Source organism: Scophthalmus maximus, chromosome 3, assembly GCF_022379125.1.
Source record: "Scophthalmus maximus strain ysfricsl-2021 chromosome 3, ASM2237912v1, whole genome shotgun sequence".
NCBI lineage: Eukaryota > Metazoa > Chordata > Actinopteri > Pleuronectiformes > Scophthalmidae > Scophthalmus > Scophthalmus maximus.
In genome coordinates this window covers 14,023,220-14,046,785 of record NC_061517.1, presented here as the reverse complement: position 1 = coordinate 14,046,785, position 23,566 = coordinate 14,023,220, and the positions used below count along the sequence as shown (strand labels likewise).

The 23,566-nt window shown below is 44.5% G+C and overlaps 1 protein-coding gene across 5 annotated transcripts in view; it reads right to left on the bottom strand.

Moving 5' to 3' along the window:
• Nucleotides 1-22,636, bottom strand: part of samd11 (sterile alpha motif domain containing 11) — a 77,975-nt gene extending 55,339 nt beyond the window's left edge. The window contains exons 1-4 of one of the 5 annotated variants that reach the window (XM_047330658.1): nucleotides 22,475-22,636; nucleotides 20,474-20,594; nucleotides 4,768-4,934; nucleotides 3,324-3,414 (exon numbers count right to left, since the gene is read on the bottom strand). The gene's annotated coding sequence lies outside the window, so the exon portion shown is untranslated. Of the gene's footprint in view, nucleotides 1-3,323; nucleotides 3,415-4,767; nucleotides 4,935-20,473; nucleotides 20,595-22,470 lie in introns of all 5 variants that reach the window. The other 4 variants (XM_047330657.1, XM_047330656.1, XM_047330659.1 and 1 more) reach the window with 4 other exon arrangements.
• Nucleotides 22,637-23,566: the final 930 nt, after the last annotated feature.

Below are 23,566 nucleotides of genomic sequence, written 5' to 3'. Positions count from 1 at the left end.
TGAGGTTACTAAGTTAAATGCACGGGAGCATAATTGAGCACTTAAATGTTAAAATATGAAGTTTATTGGTATATACCAAAGTGGACACGTTGTGGACCAAACTTGAAAGTATTTCCAAAGTATAAGATAGTATAGTGTAGTATATTATAGTAGTAGCTGCAAAGTGTTAGTAGCCTTCAACACTGAAATGAAAACAGGCTATAGACAAACTGATGCCTTTGGAAGATAGTGATAGAGTCAGCGCTCTGAATTGTGCAGTGCTGAAAGCATAAGCAAAGTCCTTGTAAATCACATGAGCCACTTAAGGCCCCTTCGGTGCTCGACAGAGGTCACGGGTTTTACTCTCTGCCTTAAAATCATAGAAAAAGAGACACAAGACAAGTTTTAAGTGAAATTGAAAAAAGTCAAATAGTTACTTGGCCCCTTTGACCACTGTTGTGAACCAGGACATGATTCCAACTGCATAATATTTTGGAAGCTCCACACAAGCGGCGTCAGCTATCACTCTCAGCAATTTGGATATATTCCTCAGTTCAGGCTGATCTGCAGCGACAAAATGACAAATGATAAATATCAAACCCTCCTCTGCAAAGCATTAATGTCTGCTTGTAAAGAATAAAACCTCGCTCTCCCAGCTACTATTGATTTTTTTTCCCTGTGTGATGTGAAACCAGCAATCAGCACTGCGGTTCGAAATAGCCCTGAAACTGGAGTCGAGACGTCGATGAGTCGCCAACACATTTCAATTAGCGAGCCGCCCTGGCCGATCTCTCCCCCGGGGCACAAAGCACAGAGGGTCGGGCACACCCAGCCCAAGTCCACATATGGCCCTGCGTTGGCTCAAATTAATCTGATAAGACACCGAGGGGGAATTTATACTTGCTACAGCCAACTACTTGTCTATATCTAGATCTTTCCATCAACTACAAAACACAAACTTGTGTATTCGCAGGTCAAACCAACCACGGCCTCAGAGGCCTTCCAAAGAGCGCGGCTTTTTTGACACGGGTTGTTTTACGGTAGAAAGATGCAGATGGAGCAGTGAGACAAGACGTCCCTGCCGCAATATGAGCCAGAAGGTGCTACATGTTTTTGAGATGTAAAATAGTGCTCTGTCAGATGTTTAACTTGTATTTATTTGAACAGTGCGTCTAGAAGATGGTTTCATTTAAAGTGTGCCCGTGGCAGTAGCATCTAATGCCTAGAGGAGTGATTATTCACAGCTTCATGTTCTGTACTGTAGATTTTCAGTCTCAGCTACTTTCGTAAAAGTGTTTTTACATAAGAGTACTGATTATAAAGGACATTTCACATTTGCAGTGCTGAATTTAATTTTGTTTATAAGATAAAGGGAATGACATAAAATAAAATGAAAGGTTGGGGACATTGAAAATGTGAACATGTTTGATGATATTTTCCCACAAAAAGTAAAAAAATAACTAAAAAGGAAGTGATCTTTGCAACACATTTTGACATTGACACCATATTTTGTAACTACAAATGTTTTTAGTTGCCGTTCAGTTTTATTGTGAACATTTTTGGTACAGTGTATTTTATCTAAGCAAGGATGTTGTTCCGATGCTTGTTCTCAGGCACCATTGGAAGCTTCTTTTGTTACTGTAAAACGGGAAAAATGGTTTTGTAGAGTAACGTATTAGATTAAGGAAATATCAGACAAAGCATTATATCTGGAGTGTTGAAACATTTCTAATGACACTCAGGCTGACATGTAACATCATATAACTGGTTGAAAAGGGTTTCGTCTCTCCTTCGTAGCCATGTTGTTTCATTCTCTGACAGCTCTCATCAACAACAGCACACTGGTGCTGGCAGTATGTGTGCATGAATGTGTGTGTGTGAGTAGGTGTGTGTGTGTGTTTGTGTGTGTGTGTGTGTGTGTGCTGTACTGAGGGGGCGAGGGGGTTACGGTGGAGCCACGAGGCCACAGCGACAACTCGCCGCCCCCCTCCTTCGCCCCCCGCACCCCTCTGGCCTTTTGCTCCTCGCCTGGCTGGCAGCCCTGCATCAGGCAGACACACCACAGGCTCTGCCCCCCCCCCCCCCCCCACCCCCACCCCCACCCCTTCCAGCTCACACACACACACACACACGGACGTACTCACACACATGCACACACACACACACACGCGCTTGCTCGCTCCACCACCCCCCGCTCTGAGCCGATCGATGCAGCTCTTCGCCTTTCATCTGACCAGAGCTTTGGAGGAGCCGCACTTCCTGAAGAAAACCCAATACAGCAGTCCCTCTCGGGGAAGGCTTGGGGGGGGGTGTGTGTGTGTGTGTGTGTGTGTGTGTGTGTGTGTGTGTGTGTGTGTGTGTGTGTGTGTGTGTGTGTGTGTGTGTGTGTCTACATGTGAATGAGAATGCGTAGGTGTGAAAGGCAAAGGACAGTGTGTGTGTGTGTGTGTGTGTGTATATATATATACATACACATACACTTACACATTTTAAGTGATTTTATACTGGGAAAAATATATTATTGTTTGATCAGTGCAGTTGTTTTGCCCATTTTGACCAGGATGCCCTGAATCTCAGAAAACCATCCACGCTCATTTTATGGTTCAGCTACGATGGCAACAATACGTCCTACCTAGGCTGCTCTCAAGTCTGAAAGAGGGAGGTTTTAGTCTTAGTGGAAGATCCTCATAAATACTTAAAAAGCAGGAAAGGCAACATTAATTCTCTCTCTCTCTCTCTCTCTCTCTCTCTCTCTCTCTCTCTCTCTCTCTCTCTCTCTCTCTCTCTCTCTCTCTCTCTCTCTCTCTCTCTCTCTCTCTCTCTCTCTCTCTCTCTCTCTCTCTCTCTCTCTCTCTCTCTCTCTCTCTCTCTCTCTCTGCTTATCTGACAGCTTCCTGTGTTGTGTGAGCTCTGTGTTTCTCCGTCGCTTCTTTGCTCATCCCAGTGATTCCTGTGTTGTTTGTAAGACAGAGAATCCTAACTTCCTGTGTGGAAAGGGGAGACACTCCTGGCTGAGCCTACTCACTCAGCATCCAAGTGTTAAACAAGAGACGCTGCTCAGGTCAAATGGAGTTCAGGTGAAAACACCACCTCTCAGGACAAAGGCAAACCACATGCGTGGAAAACAGTTTAGAAAACCTGGTACTATTTTATAAAAAGATATACTCGTAAGGATAATAATAGAACTCCGCCCTGTTCCAGTTAATTTTATCCAAACTAAACAGGAAAAGAAAAGTCAAGATGGAATCCCAAAAAAATTAATTCAAATCCAAAAGAACATGTGTTTAACTAAACTTTTGCTCAGGTCAAGTTTTGGGTCTAAGAAGGAAAGTGCAAACACTCACCGCTTCCTGATGCACTGCCTCCAGTGTGTTATGGCCCACTGCGTCTGTTATTTTCTTCATATTCAGCTCCAAACAGTAGCTTGGACCATCCCTGCATAAAAACAACTTGACTCGTAACCAGTAACATTCACAAATTTCATTTTATTTTTGTATTTCAGGAGTTACAAGAATTTTTTTATTTGCAGTTTATATTCTTTGTGGCATATGTCAAAGACTTTACATTAGGTGTAATTGTAGAGTACAGTAGACTTTAATGGTAATGACTCACATCAGTAGTGTACACAAGTAATGTTGACTTCTGTTAGAAAAGTCACTGACCAAAATAAAACTTACCCAAAACTGTCTAAGTTGTATGTTAAATAAGTAAATGGAAATATCAGTACAATTTAAATAACTTACATTAAGTCATTGTTTCTCACTTAAGACTTAATAATTCAATTATTACCCAGGTACCAGGGAGTTTGTTGAGATTTAAGATGTACGGTCTATAGTTTGATGAACAAAGTTTTTTAACTGAATTTCTTAATGAAAACAAAAGTAACTCAATGAGTTTTAAGCATTTAAAGTTATTTTTATCTTAGTTTTTTTAATATATATATATGGCTATTTTTTAGCTTTCTGCAAATGTGCAGAAAGCTAAAAAATATATTCAATATATAAAATATTGAATATCTAAAATTAATTTAAAATAGATTTACAAGCAAATGGTTACATAAAAACTATCTGTGGATATCCAAAGAAAATGTGATGGATTTTCAAAATAGCTGAAGCAATAATTTGGAGTTCCACCTGCACTGTTTGGTATTTAAATAAGTGTCTATAGACTGTATTGAAATTTGCAAAGACACTTAAGATGTTTAGATTCTTATCCACACTGAGTCCCCATCAGGGCGGCGTCTGATCGGTCCCAAATTAATTCTGCTGCACGACAAAAACCCCAACTGCACAGCCATAAAGAGTCATAAAGAACTATCTTCACAGACAAGAAGAACAATGATTCCTGTTGCAACAGATGGTGTGGCCCCCACAGAGCCCTGAATTGAACGTCATAGCGTCAGTCTGGGATTTCATGAAGAGACAGAAGACACGGAGATGGCATAAATCCATCAAGAACTGTGGCAACAATCTACCTGCCAAGTACCAACAAGATCTGTGCACAAGTGTACCGTGGAGAACCAGTGCTGTTTTAAAGGTCCTGTCCTGGGCTACATCCACATTACTATGTTACTGTGTTTATGCCGTCCACACTACTACTAAGTTTTCGAGAGCCTAAAACTGGGAAGCTTGGAATCGCTGCTCGCCCCGTTTTAGTTTGAAAACTCCGGGGCTGCGTTGCAGTAGAGAGATGTTTCGAAACGATGATGCAGTCACCTGCATTCGCTTCCTAAATGGTTAGTCATGATTCGACTATCAGTGGTGAAGGCAAAACGTTGTAAACAATTACTCTCAGTAACAGTTCCACCTCGTCATCAGTTCAAGCAAAGAAATCCCTCATCTCGTCGGAACAGAGATCAGTTTTGTTTTCAAATGAAAACGTAGTAGTATGGATGTAGCCTTAAGGTAGTTCGTTAATCAGAAAGGACCCTCCCAAAGACTTTGGCCCCTTCCCCCCTAGAAGAAGCAGAGCATCTGGGTCAACAATTATTTATTAATGACTTACTAACATTTATAACTGAAGGCTTGATGGCCACACAACACATTCATTAGTCACAGTATTTCCACAGTAAGACATCAGACGTGCAGTTGAAAATGTACTAATGAGGGAGTCATTACTAAACTGTTCTTTGCCAATCATTAGAATTTACATCCAAACAGAATCCAGTTTTAACACGACCACAATAAAGCAACCTAAAGGAACTATACGCTGAATCTTGTCCGCTAGCAGTAGAGTTATAGGTGCATGAATGTTTCAACGTCAAAATAATGGTGGGTTCTCCCCATTCTTGTGCCATTGCATAAATGCAATAAATAAAGTGATAAAAGTCAATATACAGTCAGTCTTTGCTGACCAGTCTGGGTCTGGATCAAAATTAAACCCAACCAGTCTCCGGAAAAATGTCCTTCCATTTTCTTGTTGTTTTCATACAGATACATGCAGATGCACAAGCTTACACACCACCCACCCGTCAGAGGAACTCCAGTCAGGATGTTGTCTGCACAGATGTTTAGTCTTTCCACAGCAGCACACTGCCGTGTGTTTTTATTGGCCCTCTGAATCCACAGAGGCACCACTGCCGTGGTCACTCCTCCCACCCCACCACAATCACTCGGTGCGGGTCGGGTTCCTCAAAAGGGTGAACGAAAAGGTTGGGGAACAGAGGATGGGAGCGAGCGAGCTGCTGCCATATCCACGGGGCGTCGGACGAGGCCGAATAAACAAAACTGAGTGTGGCCACCAGGGACTGGTCCCTTCTCCCAGTGGAAACGTCTGGCCCCGGATGACTCAGCCTCCGACACATTACAGGGGGAGTGGAGAGACACGGCCCCGTCCAAACAGTTTCCAGACTATCCAAAATAGGCCTGTTAATCACAGCCTGATGGTAACCAAATGTCAACTGACAGATGAGAGTCTTTGTCGGCCGTAATATAATTTGCCATGCAAGAAAGACAAATTCCAAATCTGCGTTAAGGGCTGCAGCACATGACCAGATGCCATAAATATGCAATGGTCATGGTCATCATGTGGTTATTTACCATGACAGCATGGAGGCTGATGTGTTAATTTTTGTAGGTTTGTGTCCTGCATGTGACCTTTAATCATCTGGATGAATTCAAGATCACATTTAAGAAATCAAATCAAAGTCCTCCTGTGGTGACATTTTTTTTATATTACACATAATAAATGAATGCCAATCCGACACACCAACACTGACAACGTCCAGCCCTGCTTCATGCTCGGTATAAAGTGCAAGTTAAAGACACCCACTGTTCCCTGTGGTCAGTGAGGACAGAGGACAGGAGTTAGGAAGGAAAGGAGGATGGGAAGGGATCCAGGAATGCACGGCAGGGCAGCTGCCGTGGCAGGTAGATGAAGTGAGGATCACATGGACCGCCATGGGGGTGATTAATGCACGGGGGAACGCACGGGAAGGAAAAAACAAGGCCATAAATCAGCCGTTGGGACTCCAATGCTAATTGTAATTGAAATGGTGTGGGGAATTGCAATTGCTACTGACCAATAGGGCCTTGGAGGTCCAGGGGAAAAGAAACAGGGAATGCAGTGTGTCCATGACAAGATCAATGCATAATCCAGTGCTGGTTATTTGTGTCCCTTAAATAAAGGTGGTTGACGGAGAAACATGTAACAGGTGAGTTATTGTGCTCATGGTCGATGTGCATTTTTGCGGTAGCTTTGGTCCACATGATGATGGAGACATTACCCAGGGTGGAGAGTTCACTGACCTTTGGGCACACTTTAGATGTGAGCTGGAGTTTATTTGAGAAAATTATTTCAAATCACTCCTGGGACAGGAGTGATTTGAAATGACTGCCACAGTCAACTGACTGCCACAGTAAGAAGCTGTGCTGGTTGCCTGTATGTAGCCTTCTCGACTCCAAGACCACAGGAATGAAGCTACACGTGCACATTACGCCTGTCGTGAAGGCCATTTACCTGAACCCCCTTTCCACTACTCACCGTCAAGCAGCTCACCATTCATGAACCCAGTCGCTCACTAGCTAACTGGGACATGCACAGACCTGTCCGAGTGTGTGTGTGTGTGTGTGTGTGTGTGTGTGTGTGTGTGTGTGTGTGTGTGTGTGTGTGTGTGTGTGTGTGTGTGTGTGTGTGTGAGGATGTATAATTGGTCTGAAGACACACGGAAGAACAATGTTTTGATGCAATACATCTAAGTCTAATTCCCTTTCAATTGATTACAGCTTAAATAAAAACTGACCTGGATTGAAGCAATTTTCTTCACTTTCAGAGATATTCAGAGAAACCCACTTACCCTCAGATTTGCCACATTTGCTTATAATTGTTCGTTTTTTACAGACAGTATTTTGTTTTTCCAGTTGAAATCTCTCTTGAACAGATTTGATTATGAAAAGAAACTCTAAAATGAACAACCTTGCTCAAAGCTATACGCAAAAGTGGACATGGACCCAGCACCCAGCTGCGTTTTCCCTGCTCTTCTATCTCTCTCTTTGGGATTTGGTCTCCATATTGTGATCCAATGACGTTCCCCATATGAGACTGGAAGTAGCATCCCAACCTCGCTGGAGGAGACATAACATCCTCTTCCATACAAACACAGAGGAGTGCTGAGCTCCATAAGACCCCCTCATTAGGACACGCTCAAATGACGTCATCACCACGCAGGCGGCTCTTTCACACCGTCTCAAGCACTGTGAACAGAAACTGTAACGCCGAACATGTTAAATTGCTTGTAGGACTTAACGCGCTCCGAGACAAACTACACAACAATCATTCACCCCCGCAATTTATTGAACACTGTAGGTGCAATGAACAGGAGGAACAACGCACAGTTTTTCAATTGTCTGCGACAGTGTGGGCTGCTCGGCGCAGTGGCCTTCGCCCTAACTATCGGGGCTGTGTTTGTTAAACGAGCCAGAGCAACGCCACGGAGCCCACAAGGCTCCACGCTCTCTGATACGACCGGAGGCTTTTCTCTGCCTGCACACTCCCTCCACCACCTCAGCTGCTCCCCCACCCCCACCCCATCCTTCCCCTCCGTCAGGAATCTATATTTCATAAGCGAGCTGTGGAGCTCCAGTGCCCAATTATCAGCAGATAAGGCGCAGGAAGCCCTGGAGCGCCGGCACGGCTATTTAGACGGGGAGGGGGGAAGGAGCCGGAGAACGAAAGGCAGGCAGGCAGGGACCCAACCCCCCAGGGGCACTTCGCCCTCACCACGCTATTTTTTTCTTCCTTCTTTTTTTCCCCCTTCCTTTTCTTTCCCGCGCTGACAGCCCCCCCCCCCCCGCCGCTTACCTCAGCGGCAGAGTTCAATTAGTGCCGGCGGCGGCTAGCACCCGCAGCCCCGCTCAGCCCAGGAGCTGGAGCCTCTATCAGCACACACCAACAACACGCAACGCTGAGTCCAACTAGCAAACTGACATCAAGGCAAGTTCTGTGTTGGCCTCATACATACAGGCACGTGCACACGTGCACGCACGCACGCACGCGCGCACACACACACACACACACACACACACACACACACACACACACACACACACACTCGCTGTTTCAGTATCTAAGCTACAGTATGAACACAACAGGGTCATCCATATAAAATCTGAAGTAAAAACTGAGGTACAAATTTTCTCTGCCCTTTTCATAAAACCACAAGGCAATAGGATGATTCCACATCGTCCTCAATGTTGCAGTTTATAATCAAGTTGGACAAATATATAAATAAAACTGACTTGACTAAGCTCCAGGGTAATACTTTGAACTATACTTCAACCAACAGTAAAAATCATCAGCAGCAACACCAAGTTTCTCCTGTTATTTCACCATTTCTCTGATACATTGTTGCTGCCTCCTCAGACTCGCACATTTAACTCAGGACTTTTTGCACTTCCACGGCCCCAGACCTCTATTAGTGAGGGGGTAAAACTCAATGTGCCTCTCACGTTTTCAGACCCCAACAAAAAAAAAAAAAAAACTCCAACCATCAATGCGGAGCAAGGTCGACCAGGGGTCAGGTACAGCTCACGGATACGAGACGGATATCGATTTGCTGGGACAGGCCGCGAGCACGCATGCACGAACACAGTTTCTTTACCCTCCTCTTTTCTCTCATTCTCTGCAGTCACAGGGCAGGCGTCAGCCAATAGATCAGCCAGGGGCAGGAAACGGCCCGGGTCAGAGGGGACAGAGTGTGTGTGTGTGTGTGTGTGTATGCGTGCGATGATAAGACTAACAGCCTGCTGAAAGCTGCTCTCACCCAGAGCTATTCAGGACCTTCAGGCTGTGACAAATTCACCTCCATGCAGCAAAGAAAATAGCACTGACCAACCATCGATGGGAGTATTTACAGTATCTTACTGTCACTGATAGACATACATCCACAAACACAAGCACACTCTCAACACACTCCAGTCAGTGTTCAGCATCGTCCGTAATCGCTGTCCTGGTTCACTGGCACGCACAAGTCGTCGGTGTCTCGGTCGAAAGTTGATATTATAGAACACAGTAGGGTGTGCGACGTCGCTGTCGCCTACTGGCCTCTGCTGAGGGGAACCACCAATGGCAAAGAGACAGGGTAAGATTGAGGAGAGGCTTCAGCAGGCACAGGCAGACACGGGGCTCAGCTGGCGTCATGCGCACACACACAGCGTCGGCAGCGCACGGGTCGTCATGTGTGCACACGTGCCATGTACAATTGCTGTGCATGAGTGAACACGTTGAGAGCACGTCTCAGTACTTGTGCACGTGTGCTTAAGCGCGCGTGCGTGCGTGCGTGCGTGCGTGCGTGCGTGCGTGCGTGCGTGCGTGTGTGTGTGTGCGCGCGCACGTCTGCGCTGTGTATGTGAGAGAAAGTCAGGGGGCAGTGAAGCGGAGGAGGGCAGGCGATGCTTCCAGGCATGGAAAGCAGGCCAACTCCATCTCCCACTCTGGAGAGCTTCAAAGAGAAGGGGTAGTGGAAGCAGAGACGGTGGAGAACGCTGTGTTGTATCAGTAAAGTTGCGTGAGATGAACTAGGAGTTACGTTCTAAAACAACAACTTCAACACAGAGTGGCGCTTACAACAGATATGATCACATGTATGTCTTTTTTGAATGGTGCACATCATACTTTCTATTATCTTTGAATCCTTTGCATTCGGTTTCCTCATAAGAATGGAAGGCGTCCCCTTTCTTGACTATGCAGGATGTACAAAAAGAGAAGAATAAATTGAAGAAAATACGTATTTTTTTACTGGCAGTTTTATTCGTCCCCTGCTGTGGTGTCTTTCAGATGCCTTAACCTCAGACTACTGATACATCATGTAGTTTTGACAGATAGAGAGAAGGAAGTAAACCCCAAAAAACAAAAGAGATTCATAGATACAGACAGCCGGAGAAGACAGCAAGACAGTCAGGGGGAAGTGAACTTCCCTCGCTGACGCTCTTGTTCCACGGTGAGAATCCCCCGGCCGGTAGCCTCAGACATCTGGTTCCAGTTAGCTCTCAGCGCTTTGACGCGTTTCCTGTGCTGCTGCTCCACGCAGCCACGGCCGCAATGCAGCCCTCCCAACACCACGAGAGCCAAGCTCTCTGGAGATAATACACTGTAGCGCGCACACAAGCGCACACTCCACCACATGTCGACTGGATGTTGAAACATGCCAGAAGAGGCTGAGCCTATGTAGAGATCATTTTATTCGTACCATAACATGGTTACGTGTTGCTAAAAGCTTCTCTGAGGATCGGTTCAGTACGTGATCGATGTAACGAGAACACACCAGATATAATATAATATCACAAAGTCACCATTTCCATGTTTAAATGATCTAAGAGGAAGTGATGCGTTTTTACTCCGATAAGCTTTGTTCGCTAGTAAAGACGAGCAGAGATAAGATGAGTAGCCACAATGACTGAACATACCAGGAAAATCCCAGTACCTTCCCAAATTCCGATTAATAAAGAGTAAAAGGTCCAAAGGTCAGAGGAAAAAGCTTGATCATTCACAGGAAAGCAAGTGCGCAGGGGGAAGTGTAAACCAAACATAAGATTTGAGATGAGATGTAACGGGGAAGTGATTTGACTATCCGGGCATCAGATCACACTGACGATGTTCACTGCAGACATTTTGACTTAGCAGTAGGAGCGCAGGTGTTACCAGGAACGCTCGCGGTGGCTCTGGTCCATTAGGTGAGCCAGGGAGCCATGACAGTGAGGCAGCGTTCACAACAGCAGGACCCAGAAACTGCGTCAGCTAAATGGAATGCAGCCGTTATCAATGTTATTAATTACGCCTGTGTCTCTCCTGCAACGACACGTCAACGCGTCTGATGTGCAAAGAAGCTCGAGGTGGAAGATTCTATCAGCGGTGGACCGGTCTGCCTGCATTACGATTCAGTTTGTGAAGTGGACCGCCCCGCCGTCCTTCGTCTGTTTTTGTTAGTTGAATTTCCAGTTTAGCATTTGGTTACAGGGATAGGGGGTTAAATACACGGTACAGAAAGACAACTGAACATCATTTTTTTTTTTTTTTATGTGTCTAATGTGTTCAGAGCCATTACCGCGACCCCTGTGGACACGACAGCTCTCTCAGTCCTGAATGAATGAAATTAAATGAAAGAGAAGCTGAATCTATCAGGTTATCATTGTAGCGTGGCACATCTCCGCTCTGAAATTCACCTTTCGTGCCAAGGCCTTTTGGCAACATTTTCATATTTTATGTTGCATTTTGTGATAAAATATTCTGCTCTTACCTTTATCCACGTTTATTAACCTCACATTGTGTGTGTATAATGGATTGGGTCTGTTTGTTTTTTTAAGTGTGCTTAATGAATAAAGTTTATTTGGGGAAATTGACAGGTGTCACGGTAATTTTGTAATTTCCCTTAAATGTTTTGCATGAAGAAATCAGACTCAAGCGTTTACCAAGGAAAACACCTTTTACAATAATTTATCTGTCTGAATTTGGAATATAATTTCCTTTGAAGCAATAGACTGTTCTAAAACAGTGATGTGCAAAGAAAGACAATATTAAAATAGAAGAGATGTAACATTGTTTTCTCAATTAAAAAATGTGCATACAAGTAAATATGGAGCCTTTTTGCTCAGATAATGTATGTTTTATATGGATCGTCATCCCTTTCATCTCATATATGGAAAACTGTGGTCTGTATGGACGCAACCAGGCACTTTTAACCATAAAGGTGAAAGTGTGTCCAATAATGTACTTTTGCCTTAAGAGAACAAGGATTTTAGATTTGTATTAGATACATAACTGGGTGTGCTTATCATAAGACATTATAATCCACTGTAAGAATCTGTTGGATTATGACAACATCCGTGTGTGGAGCTGTACAGCAAATGCCTGCTGCTGTTTACATGTCAAACCCGAGCTCCCGCCATCCACGTTGATATGGCAATACATTACTGAAGCTTGAGACTGATACACAGTAATAAGGGTGCTCTGAGGCGTTCACTGTATTTTGACCTGCCAGTTTCAGGAACTAATAGCGGAGCATGTCATGTCACTCACACTGTAACGTTTCAGTGCAACCGCACACCAAGTCAACCACAGTGCCTTTCAGTGAGGTGATTCCCTGTGTGGGGGAGTGGAAAAGGGTGACCCAAGAATGGAGACATACATATGTGAGTTACCCAAGAAAAAAAAATACGAAGAGAAAAAAAAAAACATGAGCCCACGTAGCCCTGCTGCTCTGCAGAAGAACACCGTAACCTTGTAGGCCACGCCGGGGATTAGAGGCAGTGAAAGTGAGAATGAGGGGGTGAGAGGAGAGGAAGAAAGAAAAGTGCAATGAAGAGGAGGTGAAGAGACAGGAAGGAGCTTCTCAAAGGCTTTCCTGCGTCGGAGGGACTCCCAACACCACACAGATTCTCTACAAACACAGTAAAAATAAGTATTCTCTGAAATCAGGTGTGACTGGAAATTTACCGACCACGCATTCAACAATTTCAACACAAAAGCCACGCTAGTTCACATCTGAATTCATCTCAGGTATGCTTGTAGACCAGAAATACTGACACGCATGAAATCGACACAATCCATTCACTTCTTCGGGGAATAACAATGGATAATCACATCCATATCGAAATTTGATTTAGGCTTCAAACAAATTTTTTCCTATAGTAAAAAAAACAAGACTTTAATTGCACCCAATCGGGGGTGAGCACCAGCAAACGAGGACAAATGAAAGTTTAAGGAGGCAGTATTGATTTGTGTGGAGGTCAGGAGTAGGTCACCCCTATCAGAGAATCAACAAACAGCCGCCAGCGCCCTACTCTGCTAAGCCAATCACCTCCTGACCTCGTCCACCGTTACCATGGCAAACGCCCCTGAACCACACAGACCATATACTCGGCTCGTCGCTGAGTGAAAGCGGCAAAGTGGAGCTCTGTAAAGATGGTGGAACCACAACAAACTTAACTTAAATTATATTATTATGGTTGGCATGAGCTATCTATTTTCCCCCATATTCACTGGATTCTCCATCACTCTCCAGGGTTTAGTGGTAGTGCAAAATGATTGTAATCAACTTCAGCGGAGATATGATCCAAAAAATGTTGAGGTATTGAGGAATTCAGAACTGAACTGCGATTAAAAATGAACAAATTAGGTACTTCAACTTCTGTTCTAAGCCTTAGAAGAGATGTGCCTGTGAAGCACAACAGTCAAACACACTTCACTGCAGAAAACATTTTAGATGCGACTTTGGATACAGTGTGTTTGACGCCAACCTCCAGTTCTACCACCTCCCAAAAGTGTTCTACTGATCTGGTGAGCGGAGAGGCCATGTTCGCAGTTTTACTTTGTGACATGGTGCATTATCATCCTGGAATAAACCATTAAAAGAAATAAAGGATCCAAAGTATACAAAGGAAACACATCACACCATCACCACCAGCCTCGACTGTTGACACGAGGCAGGTTGGATCCATGGATTCATGCTGTCGATGACATATCACGACCCTCCTATCTGCAGACTCAGCAGAAATCTTGATTCATCAGACCAGGCTACATTTTTTTCCAGTCTTCAATGGTCCAGTTTCCATGAGCCTGTGTCCACTGCACCATCAGATTTCTGTTCTTGGCTGACATGAGTGGAAGCTGACGGCGTCTTCCGCTGTTGTAGAAAAACAACCTCAAGGCTCAAAGAGTTGTGTGTTTCTCAGATGCTCTTCGGCTCACCACAGTTGTAATGAGCGGTTATCTGAGTTACTATAGCCTTTCTGTCAGCTCCAACCAGTCTGACCATCGTCCTCTGACCTCTCTCATCAACAAGGCTTTTCCGTCACGGGATGATTTTTGTTTTTCACAAAACACTGGGACTGTTGCGTGTGAACATCCCCGGAGATCTGAACGGTTTCAGAAATACTCCAACCTGGCCCTGAGATCACATTCACTGAAGCTCCGGACCTGTATCTGCATGATTTTATGCACTACGCTGCTGCCACGTGATTGGCTGTTTGGATAATTGCATGAATACGCAGGTGCACAGGTGTTCCTAACAAAGTGCTCGATGAGTGTACTGTGATAATGAACGTAACCATATCTCCTGACCCAATCACCCTCATGTCACGATCCTCTTTGAGCCATTTCGGCAGAAGAAATCTCAAATTTCTAGCCCTCAACCACTATTTCCATCTTTCCGTCCTATTCCTTCCATCCGTCCTTCCTCTCCCTGCCTCGCTACCCCTCCCTCCCTCCGAGGCGAGCAGGCGCTGGTGGTAACCAGCCCTCTGGCAGTGTGTTCCTATCCTGCAGGAGCCCTCAGGTTCCAACCTGTCAATATCCCAGGCTCCGTCTTGGCTCTGCTGTGACTCTGTTAACCTCCTTACTCACTGCAATCACACAAGGGGCTCCTGTCCCTCTGCCAGCCAAGAGAATAGCACAATCACGCCACCCCCCCTCTCCTCCTCCCATCCAGCACACTGCGCTCACATCCGTAAAGGGCAGCACCCTGGCAGCGGCGGCAAGCAATATGGCAGCTGACGGCAGTTTGCCGTTTGCTGACATCTCAGATGTTTTGGATGACGGTCACGTTGGAAGCTCACAGGCGGTAAAGTGGTGGGAGATATTGGAGGAAAGTCTAAAGCCTGGAGGAGTAAAAAGCTCAGTGGCTCAGTGACAAAGGTCCCGTCATCTCGTCATCTGTATCAATTTCAGAGAGGAAGGGTCACGGGGAAAAAGAATTGATGTATTAACACGTTGCGGAGAGGAATTTTAGAGCAGTTCAGGGTGTGTGTGCGTGTGCGTGTGTGTGTGTGTGTGTGTGCGTGTGTGTGTAAAGTTGTGAGAGAGACACAAAGTCAAGGGGAGGTCTAAATGTTGGCGTGTGTGTGTAATCTACACAACGACATAGGCCTGATCCAAAGCGTGGTAACAAGCATGTGGCAGCATGTCATCCCATCTCAAAACACCCTTCCCCACCCCCAACACACACACACACACACACACACACACACACACACACACACACACACACACACACACACACACACACACACACACACACACACACACACACACACACACACACACACACACACACACACACACACACACACACACACACACACACCCGTGCATGACTGCGAGGCACCGCGGCTGTCTGCTGGGAGCTCGGGTTACGGCCGACCGGCGGGACAGACTTTATGGAAGCTTCTCTCCCACACCCACTCTCCCCCTCTGCAGGGCTCCGGAGGAGGTATCGGGTTGCCAGTTCAGCGCCGGCCAGGCTTGGCGCTGGCGGCAGCTTGTGATCTTGGGTGCCTCTGTGTGTGTGTGTGTGTGTGTGTGTGTGTGTGTGTGTGTGTGTGTGTGCGTGCGTGTGCGTGCGTGTGCATGTGCATGTGCATGCGCGGGTTTTATCTCACACTCTTTGAGGTTATTGGCACACAACGCTGCTGTCTCCTCCAGGTATGTAGGTGTGATTTACAGTGTAGACACTTCACACTCATGCGTGCACACACGCAAAATCTGACCTCTTCCTAAATTCCAGAGCAACAACAATTCTATTCACTGCATTACACCATCTCAAGTGTAATAAGAGATGAGCAGTTTTAAACCCAAATTCATGAAAGAAACGTATGTTTCATATGTCACGTTCATACGTTCCCTCTCGTCCTCTTTGTACGTCTAGCCATACTAAAAGTTTATATTTTATTTTGAGATATCCATCACTGACATTTTTAGCTGTCATCACCAGCATAAGAAATTTTACTGTTTTTCCAGAGATAATGGACATCATGCAAGGACCAGCAATATAGATTCACCCATTCACTCCTAAGTGGTGTAAGCAATTCAAGAGAATTTGTGGTTTTCATCAATTTTCCAATACAAACAGAATTCCCCTGTGGTCCAGACCTGTAGTAGGCCTTTCTTAACAGTGTGAATTACACTTGTATGAAATCAGAATTACAGTTTATTAGGAAAGCCGAGCAAAAACTAATACAACAGTGCTGTAATACTACCGTCGCAAAGGTTTATTGCAGGTCTGTTGTATTGGGGCACAGTCACACATTTCGAATCTCGCCAGTCAAAGTTCATCAGAGTTGAACTCCATGCGAAGCCACGCTGCGTCTTTGCCTCGCCACAGGAAGCGAATGTTTTAATCGTTCCCTCACTCACACAGTTTGGACGTGAAAGGGAGGCATTTTCTAAATATTGGAGGGTGTGCAAGTAAAAGTAAAATTACATAAAATGGTAAGTGCCCCTTAAGATAAGATAAGTCTTATCGATCATGAATATTACAATTATATGTGCTAAACAGAAGACCATCACAGGGTTCCAAATCTCACGGTGCTGTTTGTCCTCTGAGAGAAACCTGCAACTCTCCCCCTCTCTGAAAAGCTCGCTGTGGCTCATTTGCAGGAAGTTGCAGGGGCAGGTGCACTCACGGGTCAACATGGAAGAGACCATATGCAAGGACTTTGTGACGGTTCTGCCGCTGGCTCGCTCGCTCACTCGCTCGCTCGGCATAAGACGGAACTCATGAATAATGCGTGGGGACATCTGCCACCCTTGAATTATAGATCTGTGGAGGCCCAGCATATGGGAACAGCCCCGCAAGTGCTAATGGCTAACTCCATGACAAAATACAGGTTATTTACACGTGAATGATAGTCGTGTCATGCAAGTGAGGGGGGCTGTAAATGTGTGCGTGTGTGTGTGTTTGTGTGTGTGCGCGCATGTGTTTTTTTCTGGATTCAGAAAAAAACTGATGATATGAACATAAACAAATGGCAGAAATCCACCCTGCTGGAGTGCATTTGAGCAAGACACTGAATCCCGGCGCGTTTCAGGAATGTAGCTCTGTAGCTCTGTAGCTCAAGGCTTTCCACGCTGAGGGGGAAAAAATGAGTTTCCACAGAGGGATCGAAAAAAGTCACGGTTACATTACTACATGGCGTCATGTTTTAGTTTTTTTACTACACTCTGCTAAACCAGTGAATCCAACTTCACAAAAGAAGCATCAGAAACGCTCAGCCTATCAAGCAGTGGCTAATGTCTTTGAGGGGGGGGGGGGGGGGGTTTCTTCCGGCCCAGTCGAGCAGGAGGCCTGGTCTACTGGGGACCACTTCGATCTCCGCTTTTCTCTCCAGGATTATCCTCTTATCAGCACCGCGAGCGCCGCGCTAAGAAGCACCAGTAATTATCCTATCTTTAATTAACGAGCACCTTGCTCCAGAACCACCCACGGTCCGTGTAGGCCTCCGCTTGGAAGGCAGTAAAGCACGACGTGCAGATGAGCAGACACGATCTTGTTTTTGTCGGAGCGAGAGAGAGTGAACGTGTGGATAAAGGGCAAAGTTCGTCTTCAAGGCGCAGGGGAGTTGCACCAGGCAGAACGTCCCTCGTGTTTACGCGCCTGCAAACAAGCGTTTCTGCACCGCAGGTTTCAAAGGGAATCCTACCACCCACCACTGTTCCACTTTGTTGTGCATGTGTGTTCATTTGAGTGTATACTCAAACGGTGTGTGGATGGATTACTGCACTCAAATTATGTTACCACTCACCATCGCTCGCAGTCTCACTGAGGCCTCCTTCGAATCTACAATGGAAACTGAAGTCAGGGAAGATGTGACACAGAAGTCACATCCACGAGCCTGAATGAAGTTTGGAAGGTAGAAAGTTCACAACCCCAATCTAAAGTGCAGAAGCTTCCAGACCAAAAAAAAGTAATATATACAGTTGCACACTTGCAACATGGTAAATAACAACACGAATGTCAGCACCATTGGTCGACTGATTATTGTGCTGAAAGAATCAGAGAGGACAGGGTCGTCTGAAGGGGATGAAAGCAAGACGACGCCTCCCCATGAGGAGCGGAGAGGACACGTCAGTGGTGCTCCGGCCTGGGCTGGCTTGGCCCGGCCCTGGCACCGCCAAGCAGGAGGGCGGCGACGGCGTCCCCAGCCCCAGTTCCGGCCCCAGCACGCATACATTAGCAGTGCTTAGGCGCACTAATTGCTTCTCACTTAGACAAATCTCCTGCAAATCACGGCTGTGCCGCCAGCACTGCCCGAGCCCCCTGGGAAGGAGAGACGGCAGGCAGGCGGACGGAGCGAGAGGCGGAGGAGGAGGGGGTGGCGAGTGGAGCGTGTGTACCAGAGGCGCCTCGGAGCAGGATGGAGGAGGAAGGAGCGAAGGAGGAGGGGGAGGGGGAGGGGGGTGATCCCATGAGAATGGAGAACCAAAGAGAGAGAGAGACAGAGACATAGAGAGAGAGAGAGGGAGAGAGAGAGAGAGAGAGAGAGAGAGAGAGAGAGAGAAGCTTCAACACTTCAAGAGAGCCTCGCTCTCTCTCTCTTTCACTCTGCTCATCCATAGCTCAGGCGGAGAGCCCCCCCAACCTCTTACACCCCGACCCTCAGAAGCCCCACTGCTGCCCCCCCCCACACACACACACACACACACACACACACACCCCTTCTACCAGCCCTCAGATCTCTGCTCTGCCCCCTTGCTCGCCCCTCCTTTCTCCCTTGCACTCCCTCCCTCTCCATCACTCTACAGAAAAGTGGAGGAAAGATGAAACTCTACAAAGAGGGAAGAAAAATCAATAACACAGATGGATAGCTGGATAACAGGGTCCGGCATGCTTCGGCGGTGAGGCAATCCAGAGGGTGCCCACACAACTTCCACACAGGCAGAGAGACGGGCAAAAACAAGATGCTGGGAAGAGGGTGGTGATCAGCCTCAGGAAGTCAGCATCACCCGCAACACACAAGTACACACTTGTCCACACACAAGCACAAACTTCAATGCATGGCCGCATGCATGCAATGACATGGAAACAGACAAAATTGCACAAGGACGGACACAAACACAAAACTATGAACAAAAACAAATACACTTATTACCAAAAAAAAATCAATATCATTGCTAGGTCTGCATTATTCTCCTGGGGTTAATTCATGTATTGGTTAGCGAAAGGCCTCTTAGCTGTGGTTTAAGGTACCGAAGGGCCCCATCAACAGCAATGTACCACAATCAACTGCAAAAACACTACACCTGCAATTTAGTATTCATCATCCGGACAAGGAAAGTAAGAAGCTGGGGCTGAATCACTTGAGTATTTTGCCGTATTACTTATTACTTCGGTGTAGTTACTATTATTTCTTAAACTTTGTTTTGTTTTGTCCCCAAACCAAATGTATTCAGTTAACTGTTATAGAGGAGCAAAGAAAACAGAAAGTATTCACATTTAAGAAGCTGAAATCAAAGATTTGTGACTATTTTTCCCAATGAAAACTACTTGAACCAATTAATGGATTAGTAAAATAGTTGGCGATTAATTTAGTAGCCGATGCTAATTGATTAACTGTTGCAGCTCTACTAATATTAATAATATGGGTGTATTTTCATGGTAGATGGAAGCTTGAGTTTACTACAGATGGATTAATTATTTTTACAATCTCTAAAACCTGGATCCAAGTTTCTTAGACTCCCCTTGGAGCGTGAGATCACGAGATGAAAGCCAAACTCTCTGACCTGGTTGGTAGTTAGGGCGAGTAATATTATTGGCAGCAAAATAACATGGTAAAATTGTACGATAAAATATGAAGCAAACTCGAACAGGCCAGCTTCAAATATCGAAAGCAAGTGAATTAAGGCATGCTAACTGTCAGATATGAAATCCCCAAAAATGACCCCAAAATTTGCACGTTAACGCCATCGGGACAATTTGCAGAACATTCTGTGGCGTCTGGGTAGAACATGCAGGAAGCAGGACATGACGATAATCCGCTGTGGAGAGCGGTTGTTGTTTTTTTTACATTTGCATTCTCGCATACAGCCAATCCGGAAAATTTCAGGAAAATGTCCGGGATTCAGTGCAAAGCAACATAAGTCTAGAAGCTTGGATTGACCAGTTGCCGTTGCAACGTTCTTGTATATTTTGACGGTCAGACTGATATCTTTTACTCCATGTGTTAAAAAATGGTTGGTGGCAACATCTACATACATGTATAATAAACTCTATCGTACTGTAGCCTACCTCATGACAGTCACGTAGATTCTGACGTATTTTGGGTTCGAGATTTCAGGTCATGTGTGATGTTGATCTGCTCTTTCCTCCAGATCGAACCAGCGCAGATTGGGTCCGATGCTTAGAACCACTGTGCAAGAGGGAAAAAGGTCAAAGATTTCATTATAATGGATGTCAATGATGAAACAACACACACACACACACACACACACACACACACACACACACACACACACACACACACACACACATATCACTCTCCTCCTACAGTCCCATCTTTGTGGAAATTACTATAATCGTATAGTTTGGGCGTAGTGGTGATATTTTCTAATTTGGCAGAGAGCCATTAGGCTGTGAGGTGGCCACACTGAAAGCCAATGGAGGTCCGGATGTTTCAAGCACACATGCTATTTATCTTGTTATTAAAACATCATATTGGCAGTAAATACTTATGATTTACTCACATTTTACGAGGACAGAATTGATTGGCCGAACTGAGTTGCTTTGAGTTTGAAACCAGTCACTTCAAATAACGTTCAAGCTCAATCATGTGGGCAGGAGAAGTGAAACTGTCAGAGTTCAGCACAGTTATAACAATCTATGTACAAGCTTCAACATTTTCCCTTATTAACAATGTAACTTATCATTCTTTTCAAAAGAACATTATGAACCACACAGGTAATTGAAGGGATGGTGAAAATAAATCAGACCAACAAATTAACAGGAGGATTTTCTGCTTATTCTTGGCTGAAACCTCAAATCATGTAGCATTTATAAGATCTTTTCTAAGATGACAACTCACTAGCACCATCTACTGTCTTCTATATTACTGGCTTGACTGTTTCCTGATTCTCAGCCACACTGAAGTGCAACAAGCTCAATCTCACCAGGAACAGCATGTTTGGTTACAGCTCCATCTTGTGGAGAACAACATAAGTCTCATCTCCCAGATGACACAATATGGAACCGTCAATGATATACTGTTGTTATTCCTCTGTATAAAAGCTTAAATATTTACAACACATAAAATGTAGAAATACATACAGAAAAACATGAACAGACTATAGAACTTCATGAACAGAAGTCATAGAATTTCCTAGTTTGGGATCAATGAAGTACATCTATCTATCTATCCATCCATCCATCCATCCATCCATCCATCCACCTATCCTTCCATTTATCTGACCATTTGATAAACTGGTTAAATGGTGATGAATATTGCGTAAGTAAAAAGGCTTCATTCAGGATTCAACACTGCATTTATCTTTCAAAAGATCAAACTGGATAATAAATAACATCTTGAAACATAACTTAGAAGATACAAATGTGTTATCTTTTCTTTCTGAATCCACATTGTTGGACTGTTGTCTCAACAACAAACACCAGAGACATTTTCTTTTGTTTAGCAAACAGTAAGATGGACAAAGATTTCTTTTCCTTTTCTTATTGATACAATTAAAGATGGAGGAATTACAAGACATTTGACCAGACCTCATATACAACTAAATTTTTTAAAAATAAACTGTGTTTTTCTCCTTACACGAACATATTTCGGCCAATCTAAATCCAGAGAAGTTGAATTCATCTCGGTGAAATTCTGCTTTATGTAAAATGTCTTATGTCATCCCTACAACGGTTGTTCCCCAATTAAACCATATTGTACACATTGACACAATATTGATTTAATGTTTTTTCAATCCGTGTATAAATTGTGACTGCAGTAGAAATGTTGATCATACATTTCAGAACATGACCCAATTCAACTTAACTGGATTGAATCAACAACGTTTGCCAACTTGGAACACAAGGATATGTAAGACTATAAATTAGTGTTTTCCAAGCCGTTTGAGTCCAAAATCAAAAGAGTCTAAATGACACAGTTTTGTTCTGTTTATTACAACAGGGACACCTGATGACTCGGCTTGGTTCAGTTCTCTATCACGACTTACCAAACAAAACAAAATAATATCTCTGATAAGGAAGTTGAGCCGAAGTGTCTGAGTTACCTACACTGGCCAGCTGCTTTCTTCACACACACACAGGATACAAGAGCCCGCGGTTTGAGTCTGTGCTGAGACGAGGGTGGAGAAGAGGACTGAGTGTTTCACTGACTGACCGCGAACTGAACGGACTGGGAGGTTCAGGCAGCGACGACGCCATCTTGTTTCGTGTCGTCCGTACTTCAAGTAAGAGGGGCGGGATGACGCGCTCAGAAATGACGGGATCTCATTGGCAGATCGCGGAGGGGGAGGGGCCGGGTTGGGAGTTGAACGTTTATTTTAAGTAAATAAAAAAAAATAAAAAATTAATCGAGGCATTATTATGGCAGGTTAACGCAGTATGATGTAGTCCAAGAAATATAATACTATTATTATTGTTGCTGTTTTTTGTTATTGTTGTTGTTGTTGTTGTTGTTGTTGTTGTTGTTGTTGTTGTTGTTGTTATCATTAACAATTATTATCAATGAAGCAAATACGTCCATTTTAAATAGCCCCTGGTTTTGGTTATGCTCTGTTCCCTTCCTCCCCACACTGGCTGTTGTTCCATCTGTGACCTTGCCTTCCCCATCTTTATTTATTCTGACTTCAAAAGGTTAAGATGAGTGTTTAAAAATATATACTGCTCTCCGTCTTTTAAGGCTCCACAGAGATTCTGGATATATATATCATATATATATATGATATATATGATATATATCATATTGTTTACTGCTGGGTTGGGAGCACTTGGCAGCCAGGCCCTGTGCTATGATGCAGGGTCTTGGTGATTTGTGCTAAATTGTTCGGCAATAAAAGGGAGGATGCTTTCAAAAAATAATTTGTTAGTTTTCATTTATTACCTTAATTCATACAAAGGGCAGTGACTAGATGAAAAACTTTCCTTACAGCATGATGGTTGTGCTGGAAGTTCGCAGCTGCTCATTGCTACCAACAAAAGCAGGAGTATTAACATTAACAGTAGCCCCTTTCATTTTCTTTTCACAATAATAATGAACATACACTAAAGTAGCAGGAGTTTGCAGAAGAGCTTGTGAAAAATAACTATATATGATATGTACATATTTTAAAGATGTATATATTCAGTATTCAGCCCAGTGATTGT